At 40.0% G+C, this 7,500-nt stretch overlaps 1 protein-coding gene across 1 annotated transcript in view; it reads right to left on the bottom strand.

Moving 5' to 3' along the window:
- Positions 1-7,500, bottom strand: part of LOC143300365 (uncharacterized) — a 293,289-nt gene that overhangs the window by 211,530 nt on the left and 74,259 nt on the right. The window lies entirely within an intron of this gene.

Genomic DNA, 7,500 nt, shown 5'->3' with positions numbered 1-7,500 from the left:
AGGAATAGACAGCGCATACATTTCACAAAAAAGGTCATGATGTTTTTAGGCCGGTTATATTTGGTTTGGGGGTCTATTGTTTGTGGAGCAGAAGTTTTCGTACCCTTGATTTGAAGGACGATGATGAATCGCCTGTCTTGACGAACGTAGGAAGAGAGTTCCAAACAGATGGTCCAAAAAAAATGCAAAGCTAGATTTGTACAAGTCAATGCGTACACGAGGCAGAATATAATTATCTGAATCGTAACGCTTTGTTGCCATTTGAACAAATTCACTGAGGTACGGTGGTGCCATGTGGTTGTGTACTTTGAACATGAGGACCATTTTATTGTATTCAGATTGCTTGTACAGTGGTAATATTTCCAGAGAGAAATCGATCGGTTCCAGAGAGAGAGAGAGAGAGGGGGGGGCAGAGAGAGATAAAGAGGGAAACGCACACACACACACACACACACACACACACACACAGGGGGACACAGAGAGAGAGATATACAGAGGGACACGCATACACACACACACACACACACACAGAAAGAGAGAGAGAGAGTGCGAGAGCGAGAGCTAAGAGAAAGAATGATAGAAGGAGTGCAAAAACACACTGAAGAAGAGACACAATAAAAAAAAAAGAGAGAGAGAGACGGAGAGAGAAAAATGGGAAAATTATATGGATAGGGTTGGAAAGAGACAGGTGGAGGAGGGTTTGGGGGGTGGGTGGGGGGGGCGATGCGAGGCATAGACACAAAGACAGATAGATAAGAGAAAGGGAAGACAAATCTCTCTCTCTGCGGAAGACAGAAGAAAAGTAGGAGAAGAAAAAAAAAAAAAACCCAAAAAAACAAACAACCACCACCAACACATCTTAAAAAGAAGGGGGAAAAAAATCGAGCCACAACCGTCTGGCAGAAATCGATCGGTTCAGCCTTCAGATGTTTACTGCTCACGTCATACCTCCTGTGTTTGTCTTCCGTCCGGTGACTGGAGTGGGGGGGGGGGGGGAGAGAGAGAGAACAACAAAACATCAATAACAAGAGACAGAGAGAGGGAGAGAGACACAGAGAGAGAGAGAGAGAGAGAGAGAGAGACAGACAGACAGACAGACAGACAGACAGACAGACAGAGACAGAGACAGACAGAGAAAAAACCACCAAACAAAGGGAACCCCACCCCCCCACACTCCCCCCCAAAAACAAACAAACCCACACACATACAAAAAAAAATGGGTGTGTGGCGGGGTGAGGGGTGTGTGTGTGTGTGTGTGTGTGTGTGTGTGTGTGTGTGTGTGTGTGTGTTTTGTTTTGTTTCCTGTGTCTTCTCCTCCGCTTCTAGAATTCTTTCGTTTTCTCCGCCTTCCCCTCCTCCTTCTTTTCTTTTTTTTTTCCCCCTTTTTTTTCTTCTCCGCCTCTCCAGGTTTTAATTTGGTGCCTTTGTAATCTTCGGCATCGGTTCTTTTCTTTGTTTGTTTTTTTGTTGTTGTTGTTGTTTTGGTAACTTTTCTTGTTTCTGGTAACTTTTTTTCTTTTCCTTTTTTTTTTTTTTTTTTTTTGTCTCGTTCTTCATTTCTTCTCTTTCTGTCTTCAGTTTCTCCTTTTGTTTTTTTTCCTTTTTTTTCTTTTTCTTTTGTTTTTTTTTGTTTTTGTTCTTTCGCCTTTCTTTTTGAAAAAAAGGGGGAAAAAAGAAGAATTGAAGAAAAATAGGGCTCAGCAGGATGTCAAGACCGAAACCCGAATACTAAACAAGACATTTTAACGCTCTTACAGCGGTCAGGAGTTGGAAGAAGAGGAAAAAAAAGAAGAAGAAAAGTGAAGAGGGATAGAGAGAAACAGAGGAAGAGACAGAGAGAGAGAGAGAGAGAGAGAGAGAGAGAGAGAGAGAGACAGACAGACAGACAGACAGACAGACAAACAGAGAGAGAGACAGAGAGAGACAGAGAGAGACAGAGAGAGAGAGAGAGATGGTTTGCTGTACATCGGCCACAAGTCATTTATTCAAACACATGGGAAGGGGGATGGAGGTCGAAGGGGCATCACGACTACTACACAGAGATACATAATGACTACCACACACAGAGATACATAATGACTACCAGACACAGAGATACATAATGATTACCACTACCAGACACAGAGATACATAATGACCACCACACAAAGAGATACATAATGACCACCACACAAAGAGATACATAATGACTACCAGACACAGAGATACATAATGACTACCACACAGAGATACATAATGACCACCACACAAAGAGATACATAATGACTACCACACAAAGAGATACATAATGACCACCACACAAAGAGATACATAATGACCACCACACAAAGAGATACATAATGACCACCACACAAAGAGATACATAATGACTACCAGACACAGAGATACATAATGACTACCACACAGAGATACATAATGATTACCACACAGAGATACATAATGACTACCAGACACAGAGATACATAATGACTACCACTACCAGACACAGAGATACATAATGATTACCACTACCAGACACAGAGATACATAATGATTACCACTACCAGACACAGAGATACATAATGACTACCAGACACAGAGATACATAATGATTACCACTACCAGACACAGAGATACATAATGACTACCAGACACAGAGATACATAATGAATATCCACACAGAGATACATAATGACCACCACACAAAGAGATACATAATGACTACCAGACACAGAGATACATAATGACTACCAGACACAGAGATACATAATGACTACCACACAGAGATACATAATGACCACCACACAAAGAGATACATAATGACTACCAGACACAGAGATACATAATGACTACCAGACACAGAGATACATAATGACTACCAGACACAGAGATACATAATGATTACCACTACCAGACACAGAGATACATAATGACTACCAGACACAGAGATACATAATGACTACCACTACCAGACACAGAGATACATAATGACTACCAGACACTGAGATACATAATGACTACCACTACCAGACACAGAGATACATAATGACTACCAGACACAGAGATACATAATGACTACCAGACACAGAGATACATAATGATTACCACTACCAGACACAGAGATACATAATGATTACCACTACCAGACACAGAGATACATAATGACTACCAGACACAGAGATACATAATGACTACCACTACCAGACACAGAGATACATAATGACTACCACTACCAGACACAGAGATACATAATGACTACCAGACACAGAGATACATAATAACTACCACTACCAGACACAAAGATACATAATGACTACCACTACCAGACACAGAGATACATAATGACTACCACACACAGAGATACATAATGACTACCAGACACAGAGATACATAATAACTACCACTACCAGACACAGAGATACATAATGACTACCACTACCAGACACAGAGATACATAATGACCACCAGACACAGAGATACATAATGACTACCAGACACAGAGATACATAATGATTACCACTACCAGACACAGAGATACATAATGACTACCACACAAAGAGATACATAATGACTACCAGACACAGAGATACATAATGACTACCAGACACTGAGATACATAATGACCACCAGACACAGAGATACATAATGATTACCACTACCACACACAGAGATACATAATGACTACCACTACCAGACACAGAGATACATAATGACTACCACTACCAGACACAGAGATACATAATGACTACCACTACCACACACAGAGATACATAATGACTACCAGACACAGAGATACATAATGACTACCAGACACAGAGATACATAATGATTACCACTACCAGACACAGAGATACATAATGATTACCACTACCACACACAGAGATACATAATGACTACCACTACGAGACACAGAGATACATAATGACTACCAGACACAGAGATACATAATGACTACCAGACACAGAGATACATAATGACTACCAGACATCGTGTGCGATACATAATGACTACCAGACACAGAGATACATAATGATTACCACTTCCAGACACAGAGATACATAATGACTACCAGACACAGAGATACATAATGATTACCAGACACAGAGATACATAATGACTACCAGACACAGAGATACATAATGACTACCAGACACAGAGATACATAATGATTACCACTACCAGACACAGAGATACATAATGATTACCACTACCACACACAGAGATACATAATGATTACCACAACCAGACACAGAGATACATAATGACTACCAGACACAGAGATACATAATGACTACCAGACACAGAGATACATAATGACTACCACTACCACACACAGAGATACATAATGATTACCACTACCAGACACAGAGATACATAATGATTACCACTACCACACACAGAGATACATAATGATTACCAGACACAGAGATACATAATGATTACCACTACCAGACACAGAGATACATAATGACTACCAGACACAGAGATACATAATGATTACCACTACCACACACAGAGATACATAATGATTACCACTACCAGACACAGAGATACATAATGATTACCACTACCACACACAGAGATACATAATGATTACCACTACCAGACACAGAGATACATAATGATTACCACTACCAGACACAGAGATATACATAATGACATCGTGTGCGATATCAAATCATGACACGACAGTTCAGCTGCGGTTTACATCTTTGTTGTTGTTGTTGTTGTTGTTGTTGTTTTATTATAAAGAAACGATTTACAACAAAAGACAACTCCGAAAGAGCAAAAATGGAAGAACATGAAAAAAAAAAAAAAAAAAAAAATGATGAGGGAGAAGAAAATGGTGATGGATGAACAAAGAATATTGAGTAGGAAGAAGGTATAGAAAGAAAGAAAAATGACTATACTATGGGGAGGGAAAAGAAGAGGAGGAGGAGGAGGAAGAAGAAGAAGAAGAAGAAGAAGAAGAAGAAGAAGAAGAAGAAGAAGAAGAAGAAGAAGAAGAAGAAGAAGAAGAAGAAGAAGAAGAAGAAGAAGAAGAAGAAGAAGGTCATTGCATATTTCATGTCTGCTCATGGATGTTTTGTTTTGTTTTGTTTTTTTCAAGTAGATGCGCTGAACACGAGGTTCCCGACACATGTGATAAATAATGAAGTATAAAGCTTGCTGTCTGGAGGCTTTGTGGTGAAGACCTCTTTATCTGTCAACACAGTGTCCGTGAGGGGTCTGGGTTCGATTCCCGCTCTCGCTCTTTCTCCCAAGTGTGCCTGGAAATTCAAACTGAGCGTCTATTCTTTTCAGATGAGACAACGCAAAACTGAAGGAAGGAATTTTGTTTAATGTCCCGTCACACATATCGGTGATTGAAGACATTTTGTTAAAGTATTTATGAATACATCTGAGTATTATCGGTTAGAAGGCAGGGGTGGGAGATGTGGATGAATGGAGGGTTGGGGGAAACTGGGCAAATGAGCGTAAAAATGTGGGTGAAATTTGGAAGAAAAAAAAATACAAACCTCTAAATACAGTTACAGGAAATTACTTAAAGGACTTCGTAAAAGAGAAGTCGTTAAACTGACAAACGAAACAACTGATAATGAATGCAAAAAGTCAAAAACATCAACGTTCTCAGTCACCTGTGAAGACACACTTTCGTGTACAAAAGGCTTCATCAAGCTACAGTGAAAAATTATATGCTCAATTGTCAGGTTACTAAAGCATATGCACTTGACATTAGAACAATACTTGGTCCGTAATGAATTTGATAATAGTCTGAGAGCTGAACTCAGAATTGGTCTGCGAATCGGACCAAAGTCTGAGAGAGTCAACTGACGAGGTTTTAGACTTGAATTCAAGCACCTATAAAACACAAAACCGAGATCTCGTGGGGCAGTGCGGACTTGATGCACTGAAAAAGAACCCATGGCAGCTAGGTGTTGTCCTCTGGCAAAATTCTGTCGAAGAAATCCACTCTGATAGGTACACCAATTGATATATGTATGCAATCCAAGGTCTGACTAAACGCGTTTGGTTATGCTGCTGGTCAGGCATCTGACGAGAAGGTGTCCACGAGAAAGTGTCCATGAAAAATGACGAGAAAGTGTCCATGAAAAATGACGAGAAAGTGTCCATGAAAAATGACGAGAAAATAAAATGACCGCGATAAAGAAAGGCGAAAGAAAAAAAAACCGAAAAAAAAAGAAAAAGAAAAAAAAGGGGGAAAAAAAAAAGAAAACAAAAGAGAAACTGAAGACAGAAAGAGAAGAAATGAAGAACGAGACAAAGAAAAAAAAAGGAAAAAGTGAAAGCAAAAAACAAAGACAAGAACAAAAAAAAAAAAAAATAAAAATAAAAAAAAAGGAAAAGAAAAAAAAGTTACCAGAAACAAGAAAAGTTACCAAAACAACAACAACAAAACAAACAAAGAAAAGAACCTATGCCGAAGATTACAAAGGCACCAAATTAAAACCTAGAGAGGCGGAGAAAAAAAGGGGGAAAAAAGGAAGAAAAAAAAGAAAAAAAAGAAAAGAAAAGAAAAGAAAAGAAGGAGGAGGGGAAGGCGGAGAAAACGAAAGAATTCTAGAAGCGGAGGAGAAGACACAGGAAACAACACACACACATGCACACACACACACACACACACACACACAAACACACACACACACACACAAACGAACACACAAACACCCACCCACCCCACACACACACACATACACACACACACACACACAAACAAACACACACACACACACACACACACACACAACAAACAAACCAACCCCCCAAAAAACACGTTCACCCAGACAGAACAGTAGCAGAAGAAAGGAAGACGAGATAAGTGACGAGGACCAAAAACAACAACAACAACAACACAAAAAACAAAAAAACAAAGAAAGAAAACATTACCCAGGTGCACGGTTCACTTGGTGGGGAAAAAAAAAATCCTCCGTTCGTTTTCAGCCACGTCAAAGGCGTCTGGCACCATGGCGGTTTTTTTTTTTTTTTTTGACCCAGCACACGCCGTTTTACTGTCTCTCTGTTTGTCTGTCTATCTCTGTCTGTCTGCCTCTCTGTCTGTCTGTCTGTCTCTCTCTCTGTCTCTGTTTGTCTGTCTCTGTCTCTCTCTAGTTGTTTTTTTCTTCACTACTATTCATATTGGACCTCTTCATATTTGAGCTGAGGCCTTGAAATGAATAAAAGATTCTGTGTGTGTGTGTGTGTGTGTGTGTGTGTGTGTGTAAACATCTCCCTCACATGCACACTAATTCCAGCGCGGACATTCGCACACATTCGCACACAGACACAGTCACAGACACACAGACACAGACACACACACATATATATATATATATCCGAGCGCAGTTGCACATGATTTTCAAAATTAATTTGCACGCATTCACAGACACAAACTGTGGTCAGCACTGGTTGAGAAAGAGAGAGAGAGAGACAGAGAGACACACACACACACAGACAGAGACAGAGAGAGGCAGACAGACAGACAGACAGACAGAGACGGAA

Source organism: Babylonia areolata, chromosome 26 (assembly GCF_041734735.1).
Source record: "Babylonia areolata isolate BAREFJ2019XMU chromosome 26, ASM4173473v1, whole genome shotgun sequence".
Taxonomy (NCBI): domain Eukaryota; kingdom Metazoa; phylum Mollusca; class Gastropoda; order Neogastropoda; family Buccinidae; genus Babylonia; species Babylonia areolata.
The sequence above is the reverse complement of the archived record's forward strand: the minus strand, read 5'-3'. Positions and strand labels throughout refer to the sequence as shown.